Here is a 12,298-nt window from a genome sequence, read left to right as displayed (position 1 = left end):
CTCCCTCTCCCCCAGCGGCCCAAAGGCCTCCTTCCTGAGCCCCTCACCCCAAGCAGCTCTGTAGACCCGCCTCTGCTGCCTCTTCCCCAGTCATCCCCCATTTCAGTGCTTCCTCCCCAGGGACTATTGCCGTCACCTCCCTCAGAGGCCCCCATCCCACCTCCCCTCTGTCCCCCTTTCACAGCCCGAGGTGCGGGGAGGATGGCTGTCAGCCCTGGACCAACAGCCTGGTAAATGGGTAACGGCGCTCTCTGTGCTCAAATTTGAAAAGACCACGGTTGGGTAAGCTCAAGCCTCTGCTGCTTTGGCAAGTAACAGGAACCGTGAGGCCCCACCGGTTGGATCCAGTTCAGGCAGCTTTGCCCCTGCTCTGGGCCAGGGCGGGACAGATGGGCTGTGTCGACTCTTGCTTTTTTCTCCAGTCCGGGAGGGGACCTTGACTCCCAGAGCCCAGGAAATGGAAAGCTGACGGCCCACAGGACTCTCAGAAGGACAGGGCTGGGATGGGGTCTTCCTTGTGTACGTGGGTCTGGGGGGAAGCGGGGAGGAAGGGGAGGCTCTTTGTGATCACACGGGCCGGTCTTTAGAGTCCCCGCACACCCCCACGGCCAGCTACCCTGAGGGGTTTCACGCCCCACTAGGGGCCCACTTGGGGGACAGGGAGACCTCCGGGAGGCCCGGGTAGGGTGTCTGCAAGCCGCCCGACTTCCATCCATCCACCCATCCATCCATCCATCCATCCCCCACCCCCCTCGCAGGGACCCTGGGGCCACTGCACAGCTACCCTGACTCGGACTGGATTCGCTTCGTGCGCTCCGAACGGGAGAAAGGCCAACCCCTAACAAAGACGGGCGGCCGGCGGGGCGGTGGGAGAAGGAGCCCGGGTATTGGAGGGGCCGGGGGTGGGCGCTCAGGAGGCGGGGCGCGGCCGCAGGAAGTGCAGAGCGAGCGCGGGGCTGAGCACGGCTGCGGTCCTCACCCGCTGGCCCTGCAGCCCCGCCCCGGCGCCGGCGGCCTTCGCTGCGGAGCCCGCAACCGGTGAGTGCGGGCGGGGGCGCGGGCGGGGGCCCGGCGGCCGCTCGGGACTCCCGCGGGAGGGGCTGGGAGTTGCGTGGCCGAGCGCGGCCCGGCGGGCCCGGGCAGCCGACTCCCGGGAGGATGGGGGCAGGATGGGGCGAGCACGCACCGCTGGCTGCCGTGTTCCCATCCGTCCTCCGGAGACTGCCCGTCTGCGCTTAGTGTCTCGGGAGGGAGCTCGGGACCTCAGTGCGCGTCTGTCCCTCCTCCAAACGTCATTCTCTTTGTCCACCCGGACTTCTGGTGGCTCTTATGCACGGGCCCGAGGTGACAGGCCCAGAGCCATCCTAACTAGAATGGGTACAGCCCTTGGTTCCGTACCCCCGGCAAGGCCTTGCCCGGTGTTGGCAGCTGGCGTGTCTCCTGTGCGAGCACAGGATCGTTCTCGGTGGGTCCGTCTGCCTGCCAGGGTGGTCCACAAGTTTCACGGGCCCATCTGTGCATTTGGGGGAACCCGGCTCTGCAGGCCCTGTCACCTGTGTGTCCTCCCTGTGCCTGCAGCTGGCTGGCTTGGTATGGAAGGACAGAAGGTGTGGAAGGTTCTAGGTGTATTGTTTTCACCAGCTGTACGTTCACACACATGACTTGGCTGGAAATATGAAAGGGGCATCTCGAGCTGGGTTTCAGTTGCCGAGGGTGCGGGGGTGAGTTCTGGCCGTCTCAGCACATGGGCACCCACTGTGGGGCAGGGTGGCGTGGAGAGAAAAGGGAGCTCCTGGAAAAACCCCAAGTGCACCCTAGGGCCTAGGGTAGGTGGCCGTGTGGGGAGAGACCTGGGTGGTATTCGGCCGGAGCGGGTGGTCTGTGGTTAGCTGTGGGCAGCTGGATTAGAGGTGGAGTTGGAGACCTGGGTTTGAACCAGAACTTGGTGGAGGGTCACCACGGCAGTAGCGTGTTCCCTGCACCTGTCCCCCTGGGACTCAGTTGCTTCGTGTGCAAAATGGGACTAATGACTGCTGTCCTGCCCACCTCGGGAGGTGTCTGGAGGCTCAAGTTAGCTAAGCAAAGTGCTTTGACAGCGGGGAGGCTCCAGGGACAAAGGGTGAAGGCCAGGCCCACGGGCGCGCCGATCGGGCTTTGGGGAATGCCTCGGGGGCCAGGTTTGTGGGCTGCAGCAGGAGCTGTCTTCACGCCGCTCCCTAGAATATTCCAGAGATAGGAGTGTCTGCCCGGTGCCAGGCCTCAATCTCTTGGAGTGTGAGGTATTCACAGGCCTGCCTGGTGCTGTCCCTTTGGTGTGGATGCTTCCACAGCACAAGAGGACAGCCGGCTTGGCAGGTCTTCAAATCATAGCCCTGGAGCAGCTCAGCTGTGCAGAGACCCTCCTCCAGGTGGGCTGGGACCTTCACACCCACCGGCTGGCTTTTCTCTGCTTATCACCACCACCAGAAGCAGTCAGGCCACAGTTCAGGCCAGGGAGATGGCAGAGGAGGGAGCTCTCTGTCCCTGATCACCAGCCTCAGGGTTCCATCTTCTGGTCACAGGGCATCCTCTAGAACCAGCGCTGTACCTGCCGAGGAGGGCAGGGAGGGTGTCAGGAGTCCTCACAGCCCCAGACACTGGGATGTGGTTGTGGTTTGTCACCCCTGGGTGTCACCTGTCACCAAGGCTTCTTGGCCCGTAGTAACTGCTTAGTAAAGAAGCCCTGGAAACCCGGGTTCAGTGCAGCTCGGCTTCCTACCCGCTGTGTGACCTGGGGAAAGTCCCTTCACCTCTCTGGGTCTGTTTCCTCGTTGGTCAGAATCAGCATCTTTCCAGATTATAGTTCTGGTCTCAGCTCACATTTCACGTCCTCAGAGAGGAGGTGACCCTCTATCCAAAGTGGCCACCTCCCGGCCTCAGTCACATTGCCCTGATCTGTCTCCTTCCTAGCAGTCTCCGCACCATCTGAACCGCTCTCAGCTGCGTCCAGCCACACTGAGAGCTTTGCCGAGGAGGGACCTCCTGTTACCTGCTGGCTCACCGCACCTGGAACCCAGTAGGTGCTCCGGAGAAGCTGTGTCAGCGAGTGAGTAACTCAATAAGGGAGATGGGTGCGCGTCTTTCACATTGTGCTCCTGGGAGCTTGTGAGGGGGGAGCGGGCCCATAGGCAGGGCCCTGGGCTCTGCACACCCCAGCTCGGGACTGATGTGAGTTAGAGGCTGGCTTCCATATAGGACTTCCCTTGAAGAAAGGGCCCTCCCATTAAAATAAAACTAGAAAACCATTGCATCCGAAGACGATGGGGCCTTTTCAACTCCAAGTTGAAATAACAGTACTGGGACGGGGAGTAACGCATCCCCAGCCATCTGGGGATGACCAGAGGCTGTGGTTCAGACACGCAGAGCTGTCATCCCATCAACCGTCACTGCTTGGCCGTGGAATTCATGATATGGTTGCTTTTTTGCAACTGGTTTAATTTCCTGAGCTTTGGGTCAAGATTAACGTGAAGAGGATTCTGCATCAAGGGGTGTGCGGGGTTCTGGACCAGAAGGAAGCCGTGGACATCACAGAGTGGATAGGAGACACGCTGATACTGGAGAGCTGCCTGTGCGGGGTTCCCGTCTGCCATCATCCTCCCTTGGGTGTGTCCCAGGCAGACTGCCCAGATGCACGTGTCTCTCCCCAGTAGTTTGCTCAGCCTGGTTTTTCTCAAGTAGTTGGTAGTGGAGGACGCCCTTCTCTCTGAGTGACTCCTGAGCCTGGAGAGCCAGGTGGATGGCATGCCATGCCCTATATTGAAGCAGCCACGGAAAACATCCCTCCTTTGTCGCTTCTTGTCAATTCATTTGTGAATGGCGGGGTGACTCCCCTGCCCGGCGCTGTGCCCAGGTTTGGGGCACAGAATACAGTTCATCACCACCTTTGCTAAACCCCAAGGGCTGGGCGTCAGTAGTTCACCCAAGGACGGGGAAGGGGGTTGAGTTGTTTGTGGGGTTGTTTTAGGTGGCTGGTTGAGGAGAGAGACAGGGGAGAAGTGGACAGAAGGGACTGAGTGCAGGACACAGCCCTCTGCTAATTCCTCTGACGGTTGACCTTGCTTCTTGTACGCATCCCTGCTGGGCTGACGCTTGTGCGTTCCTGGGTCCAGAAGCTTTAACCTTCCAAGAGGGCACAGGCAGAGGGCAGAGCCAATAGAGGTGGTGGAGGGGGAAGAGGGGTTCGGGGTGGGGGGGTCAATATTCTCACGTTCCCTGTGTGCCACAGGCCTGAGAATTATAAAGACCCAGCCCCGACCTCCGAGCATCCAGTTGTGAAGGAGATGAAACTTACTCCCCGGAGGAGAGGCGAGAACAGCTGAGTGCAGACTGCAGCGGGGGTGGGGGTGGGGGTATCACCCAGGCCACAGCTGGAGCTCAGAGAAGGGTCGGGAAAGTGCCAGGGGGCAGAGAGCCTGGGGTGGTCAGCTGTCCAGCCTGGAATCTGGACTCTGCCTTCTCCTGAGCGCCTTCCGTGATCTTTCCTGCTCTGTAAGCGGAGGAGACGGTCTCTAGGTCATAGCCTGGCTTCAGGTCCCCGAGGCTTCCCCCCACAGGCCAGCCCCGTCCCTTACCTCCTCTGGGTGCCCTTCCAACTGGGCCATTCCCCTCCCCACCTGGCTGTGAGAGGAGCTGGCTGTATTCCAGAACTTCTCCCATCCGTGCTCACTGCCCCCCTCCTCGGGGGCTATGCACATGGCCCTTCTTAAAAGCTTAAGGAGCTTTGCTGTCAAATACCAAGAATTCAAGACTTGAGGATGTTACAGAGGTTGAGGAAACGTTACGGGAAGTTGCTCGGCTGGGTCCCCGATCTGCTGAGATCACGAGTAGGGTACTCAGACCCTCTCCAGTGGTAATGTGTGTTGGCGGAGGGAGGTAACCCAAAGTGGTTCTCACCTTGTCCTGACCTATGGATTCTTCCTCTTGTTTTTAAACACGGACCCCATGTTTTGAAAGTTTTTTATCAGCCAAATTTCAACGTAAATGAAAATTTGTTTCTCCATCTGAAAAAATTATTCAGAGCCACAAAACTGAAAGGGATTCACTCTCCAGTGCCCACCTTTCTGGTTTGTATCATTTACATTTTTTCAGAATCAGCTTATGTTATTTACTAACAGATTCTAGTGTGTTTAAAAGGCTCAGAAGAGAAAAAAGACAAAGGACAGGAGTGAGCTGTTTGTGTCAGTTTGCCTGAGGTCTGGAACCGATTGCAAAATTTTAATAAAAAAGCATTACCTATCCTGGTTGACCGTGTAGAGTGGTAGCTGAACTCTGAAGCATTTTTGACAGGTAAAAGCCCAAGTTTCATGAAATATCGTAAAGAGATTTCCCTCTCAGAATCCCCTTTACTAGACACGTACGAGGGGTCTGACGTTTGGAAAACAATGTCCCATACCCGGGTTTCAGAATGATATACCTCACCCCTACTGGAGGGTGGAAATTGACTTTCTTTTCCTGGCAACCAGCACGAAGCTGGGCGAGCAGTAGGGGTTCAGTAAATGTCCACTGGGCGGATATTTCAGAAGCACTCCTCAGCCATGCCTAAGTCTGTGCCTGAAAGAGAAATCCCTACGCCTGCGCCCTTAACTCAAAAAGCAGGAAAAAGTGCCTATAGGTCCTAAAATACAAAGCTTTTTCCTTTCTTCCATGGCCTCTTTATTGACTTGTCATGATGTGGTTTTTTTAACTTGCTTTTTAATGACATTGTAAGTAAAGAAAAATTAAAATTTTGAATGACTTGCATGAATTTTACATTCGCCTTTATATTGTGCAACGCCTGTTTTAAATGTAAATAGATGCGCATTTCACTCATGCGTTGAATCACCAAAAGGACACGATTCCTATTTCACAGCTCGTATGTGCACGTGTATTTTGTTCCTACCAGGACAGTAGACATGGGGCACGAAACTAACTCAGGTGTTTTTGTTTCACTTCTTGATACACACACATTCCATCAACACACACCACCTTTGGCCTAGTGGTAAAGGAGGAGCAGAAGGGAAAAGGAAAAGTCTGTCCTTCTTTTCCTCCTGTGTCATCATTTTCAGTGTAAGTGGGTGAGTAATGCAGGAGGTAGCAGAAATCGGGAAAGACAGGCTATCCCAGGATGGCCCTTGGTTGTTGGCGTTTCTCAGAATGCACAGCTTTCTGTCGGCTTTGATTCAAGCTCTGGTTCCAGCAGGGAGCCTGGCCTCCCGGGCTGCTCTGTCGTGGATGTGACTCCTTACCTGTACTCTCTCTGAGGCTTTCTGAACCCCGCGCATCAAGGATGCCCTGGGATTCTGTGCTCCTGGGGCATCAGGAACACCAGGTCAAATGCGGCATCAAGGAACAGTGGGTCCATATACTGTGTGTATCTCCCCAGCTCACATTCATGCCCACCGTCCCATGAGACTTCACTTACAAAACACAAGTTCAAAGATAAATTATTAAGAATTCTGAGATGGGGCTTCCCTGGTGGCGCAGTGGTTGGGAGTCCGCCTGCCGATGCAGGGGACGCGGGTTCGTGCCCCGGTCCGGGAGGATCCCACGTGCCGCGGAGCAGCTGGGCCCGTGAGCCATGGCCGCTGGGCCTGCGCGTCTGGAGCCTGTGCTCCGCAATGGGAGAGGCCCGCGTACCGCAAAAATAAAAAAAAAAAGAATTCTGAGATGAAACAGCCGAGCATTAAACCAGGCACGGGGCCCTGTGAGGCTAGACTTGTTTTTGGCCCAGGAAGCCAGCGAGGACCCCCATGTGGGTCACAGTTGTGGACGGTGGCCCCGTTAGGGCAGAACTAATCCTTTAAACAAGTGGGCTGGTTAAGTGCTCTCGGATCCCTGTTAGTGATTTATATCTTTGGAAAATGCTGGAGGCTGCCGTTTCCTTTCCAGGCCTCCACCCTCCTGCTTCAAATCATTTACATTTTTTAAAAGTCAACTTAGGTCATTCACTAACAGGTTCTAGGGGTTTTTAAAGGTTCAGAAGAAAAGAACAAAGGAAAGGAGTAGAGGTGGGTGTTGTCCATTTCGTCTGAGGTCTGGAACAGATTGGAAAGCACAAAGCCTCTAGGAGTTCTGAGGCCCGTTTAGAGACGCTCGCCAGCTGCTCCGGGTACGATTATTTTTATGCCCAAACTGAGCAGATAGGTTGGGACAGAGGAGGGAGTGGCCTAGTGACCAGGGACCCAGGACTCTCAGGGTTGGAGAGGAGGGGGAGGGGGAGAAGGGGCCACGTGCAGGTGCCACGTGACTCCACAGTTTGGAGTGGGTTTTGCACACACAGAGGCTTAGGGAAGCCAGGAATTTTATTCCAGAAGAAAGAAACTCCTCTGTCTGTGGGCAGAGAGGGTGAGACAGGAAGTTAGAACTAGGAGCCCTGGGAGAGAATGAAATACTCAGAAAGCAGTTTGCACTTTCTGACAGCTCTGAGCACGTCGCTGAGGGCTTTTAAGTTGCTGGAAACCGAAAGTTCCAAGCAAGTTCTAGGAAGCAGGTACTGGTACCGTGAGCTGGAGGAGGGTGGAAGGAAGCCCACCCGCACCCCTTTTTTTAACATCTTTTTTGGAGTGTCACTGCTTTACAGTGGTGTGTTAGTTTCTGCTGTATAACAAAGTGAATCAGCTGTACATACACATATATCCCCATATCCCCTCCCTTTTGCGTCTCCCTGCCTCCCACCCTCCCTATCCCACCCCTCTAGGTGGTCACAAAGCACCGAGCTGATCTCCATGTGCTATGCGGCTGCTTCCCACTAGCTGTCTGTTTTACGCTTGGTAGTGTATATATGTCCATGCCACTCTCTCACTTCGTCCCAGCTTCCCCTTCCCCTCCCCGTGTCCTCAAGTCCATTCTCTACGTCTGCATCTTTATTCCTGTCCTGCCTCTACCACCCTCCCTCCCTTTTTAACGTAGAAAGGAAAACTGGGTTAGAAAGAAACAGTGATGATAAGTAAAAGATTAGCGGGAGAAACCATGTTTACATCGTACCTTTAGTTCCTTTGAATCGGTCTGCCTTCTGCCTTGGTTTTAATTTACTGTATGATTAATGCTGATTGTGAGTTGCTGTTTCCGTCATTAGGTTTAATAATTGCATAACGCGCTGTCCTCCGGGGCCCTGCAAACTGTTTTTGGATGACCTGCAAGCTGAGGATGACTTTTACCTTTTTTTTTTTTTTTTGCGGTATGCAGGCCTCTCACTGTCGTGGCCTCTCCCGTTGCGGAGCACAGGCTCCGGACGCGCAGGTTCAGCGGCCATGGCCCACGGGCGCAGCCGCTCCACGGGATGTGGGATCCTCCCGGACCGGGGCACGAACCCGAGTCCCCTGCATCGGCAGGCGGACCCCCAACCACTGCGCCACCAGGGAAGCCCTGATTTTTACCTTTTTAAAGGGCTGAAACAACCAACAAAGAAGAACATACAGCAGAGGCCAGAGACCCGCAAAGCCTGAAATATTTGAACTGGTCCCGTGCAAAAAACGGTTTGCTGGGCCATAGCCATCAGCCCCAGGCTGTGATCATGGACAGCTCAGTGCACCCAGGGCTCTGGATGTGGGCACCGTGGCTGGAGGGAAGCTTAGCCTCTGAACCAGGGTCTCTGGGCTGCACCCCTCTGAGATCCCCACCGAGTTCATCTGGGGTGAAGCCTCGGAATGGGGTTTTTTTACATTCCTTGGCGGGAGGGGTGGGGAGGGTGTCCTAGTGCAGCTAAGGTTGAAAATCACTGCCCTAAGGCAGTAATTCTCAAAGCGAGGTCTTCGACCTGCAGTGTCTGCAGTGTCAACATCCCCCAGCTGGTTAGAAATGCAAAATTCTGGACCTCACCTGACCTGCCCACTCAGGAACCCTTGGGGGGAGGTGGGGAGCAAACTGCGTTTTAACCAGCCCCCCAGGGGATTCTGATGCACCTCAAGTTTGAGACCACTGCTCTTCGGCTTGGCCTTTCAAACCTAAACCTTCCTGTTTGCAGGTGAACGTCAGGGATGGTTAGGTGGAGAAGGCAAGACAGGAGGAAGCCAGCAGGAGGGGATAGCAAGGCCTCGAAGGTTATTTCAAGGCTGGACATAACTGTAGTTGTTATTTTGTACACAACCAAGGCCCTGGGAGGTGAAATGGTTGCAGGAAGCAGAGCTTGGGACTAGAATAACACTACCACCTACAACAATCATGTTATCCTTAACAAATACCATAAATAGCAATTTTAGCTTTGGGCTCTATTTTCCATTACTACATATATGATTGTCTTTTAGTACATTAACTTACAGAAGGTACCCATTTGGTAAATGCAGGGATTTAAGCACACTTCTGAACTATCTTGAAATCATTTAAATAAACATTATACACGCCTGGGAAGTCGGAAGGCTGTATTGCTGACCATCACCTCATAACTGAGGGTGAATTCTGTTCTCCCAACCACTCCCTCAAGGGAAGGCAGATCCCCCCAGGATACTTCGCCCCAACTGCTGGCCCTCCAACAATGTAGCCCATGGGGCATTTATAAAAATGTCACAGGGATTAGAACCTACTGATGTCCTGCTATGTGCCAGGCACTGTGTGAGGTTTTAACATACATTATCTCCTACAATCATCGCAGTGCTCTTATCCCCATTTTATAGTTGTGAATGTTGAGGCACAGAGAGGTTAAAGACTTTCCCCAAATCCCGCAGCTAACAAACCCGGGGATGTCTGGCCTCAAGATCGGTGGAAGTGGAGGGGAAGCTTGCCCACAATCAGGCATGATGTGGCATTTCAGTAAATCTAAGCTGGTGAGCCTGTGAACATGTAAAGCAGTTATTCCCAGTTCTCCCAAGCCTTGCCCAGTGTCCTGGGTGTCCTTGGAAGTGTGTGAGTCCACCCAAAGGCTGGATTGCCGATGTGCCATCTTAGAAAGAATTCAAGGGCCAGAGGCACACGAGCATCCAGAGATAAAGATTCCATCTGGGTTGTCAAAAATGCAGTTGCTCCCCACAGAGCTGGCTGGGTTCTTAAATTCCTCCTTCGTCATTTGGAAAATTAGCAGCTAAATTGATAGACAGATTTTACATATTACATACTATCATCGCTATCAGTAGTAACAAGGCATCCTTTTAGAGTTTTCGCATCTCCAGGGCACTATACGCTCCTTAGCTCCTGCTGTCCTGGTGTTGGTGGCCTTGGTTATGACCAGAGGCAGCAAGAGCTCAGAGGTCATGACCGTGGGGCAGCGCTGTGAGTCTGCAGCTCCCCACAACCCTCAAACTAGGACTGAGGACCAGAGATATGGGTTTGAGTCCCAGCTCTTACCTGGTGAGAGTGGAGAAACGGCCTCCACCCTCTGGGCCTCCCTGGCCAACACGTGAGGGTGAACTGGTGTCTAAGAAGTCTCTTCTCCACCTTCTAGACCTGGGACATGCAGGCAGCTTTCCAAACCTTGGGAACAATGGGTAGTGATGCTCCTGGTGATGATGTAATTGGTACCCGATTAGGGAGCCGATGTGGGCAATAGCTAGGATGTTCTGATGCCAAGTCCGTTTCTATAACATCCTCCCTCTGGAACTCATGGAACTACAGTTCTTTTTTTGAAAGAATTAGGGTAACAGTGCGGGGGTTGCTGGTTAGTTGCCATGTGAGTACATTATTTCCTTGCCCAGAAAGGTCAAGTATCTCTAAAAAGACAAGTTTCTGTATGCTTGGCTCTCCTGCAGGGGGAAGATTCTAATACTTTCCAAGGTGGGGGGAGGTTTCTAAGTCCGTAAAAAATATGTTTTCACAGACCTGGGATGAAGAAACATGGCTTATTTATCAGGGAGCTTAGCAGCTTCCAAACTGTCTTTGATAAATTACATCATCTCCTGGACTTAAGACCTAGCAGATTTACATCCAAGACCCAAAGTGAAAATTGGAGTTTAGAATTGGATGCATGAACGCCCTCTCCCGCAGCCTTGCACACACACGCACATAGATACACCATCCGTGTGTCTGGCAGAAAGCAAGTTGAAGTGGGGTCTGGATACCCTGGGACACCTGGCTTCCTCCCCAGCTTGGCCTCTGCTGCATCCTTGCGGCCAACGGGGTCTCTGAGCCTGTGTCTAAGACACAGCCCGTCCCGTAGGAGTTCATAGTTCAGGTCTTATCTGTACCTACCCAAAGAAGGAACCTTAACCTTTTTGTGGAGCAAAGTCATAAACCCCTTTGGGGATGTGCTAAAACCTATGGGACCCCAGCACGTAAATAGTAACATTTTCCCATACAGTTTCAGGGGCCTCCACGTTATAGCTCCTTGGAAGGAATGGTCTTTCAGGCTTACTTCTCAGCCACAGTGTCCTGCTCCAGAGACAAGACAGGCACTGTTTTGAAAGCAAATGAGAAATTGTACCAATCATCTCTGGGAACAGAGATGAGTTTTTGTGTCATTTGGGCTTTTTTTTTTTTTTTTTAATTTCCCGATTCCTGGAAAGGAGTGTCTGTGCCTTTCTGACTCCCAGGAGCAGGTTGTGAATGTCCGTAAGCCAAAGTCACGTGCACTGTGATAATAGGCTTCTACAGGGCCCCTCCTGCCCGCCAGAGCATCCCGCCTGCAGCCTGGCTAGTCCCTTAGAGCCACAAAGCCTTCAGACCGCCATCGATCGTCCCCTCGATGGAGGCACTGCTGCTGCTGGTGTGATGGGGGGGAGGGGCAAGCTGCGCTTCACCCACACTTCCTGGCCTTCACGGTCACTCTCTCGGAGGTCCGCACCCTCTTACCCCTGGAGGGCGGAGGGGGAGACTGGCCCAGGTACTTGGGTGACCTACCCAAGGTCACACAGCTGGTACGGGTGACGTTAATTTTCCCTCCGTGTATGTGAAAGCCCAAACCAAACATCAGAGAACCATGCTGGGGGCGGGGGTAGCACTGTCATCAGGGCGTCCATGTCAGGGGACTTGGGTCCCCGAGTCAAGCCTGGTGGCAAGTCCTTGTTGAGTCTGAGGGCTGGGACCATTGTTAATGGGCCCCGATTGTTTCCTGCAGCATCTGGACCGGTGGTCCCCAACCTTTTTGGCACCAGGGACTGGTTTCATGGAAGGCAGTTTTTCCATGGCCGGGTGGGGGTCGGGGGGCTGGTGGATGGTTCAGGCGGTGATGCGAGCGGTGGGGAGCGGCAGGTGGACAGTTCAGGTGGTGATGCGAGCGGTGGGGAGTGGCAGGTGGACGGTTCAGGTGGTGATGCAAGCGGTGGGGAGCAGCAGGTGGACGGTTCAGGCGGTGATGTGAGCAGTGGGGAGCGGCAGGTGACGCTTCGCTCGCCCGCCCGCCCGCCGCTCACCTCCC

The 12,298-nt window shown here is 54.1% G+C and overlaps 1 protein-coding gene across 4 annotated transcripts in view; it reads left to right on the top strand.

The window, feature by feature from the left end:
- Positions 1–363: 363 nt before the first annotated feature.
- Positions 364–12,298, top strand: part of TSPAN11 (tetraspanin 11) — a 65,623-nt gene continuing 53,688 nt past the window's right edge. The window contains exons 1-3 of one of the 4 annotated variants that reach the window (XM_029204752.1): positions 388–519; positions 759–1,038; positions 2,953–3,085. The gene's annotated coding sequence lies outside the window, so the exon portion shown is untranslated. Of the gene's footprint in view, positions 520–558; positions 1,039–2,949; positions 3,086–12,298 lie in introns of those variants that run through there. The other 3 variants (XM_029204750.1, XM_029204753.1, XM_029204751.1) reach the window with 3 other exon arrangements.

The sequence above is a fragment of the Monodon monoceros genome, unplaced genomic scaffold (genome assembly GCF_005190385.1).
Source record: "Monodon monoceros isolate NGI ecotype Baffin Bay Population unplaced genomic scaffold, NGI_Narwhal_1 Super_Scaffold_6, whole genome shotgun sequence".
Lineage (NCBI taxonomy): Eukaryota > Metazoa > Chordata > Mammalia > Artiodactyla > Monodontidae > Monodon > Monodon monoceros.
The sequence above is the reverse complement of the archived record's forward strand: the minus strand, read 5'-3'. Positions and strand labels throughout refer to the sequence as shown.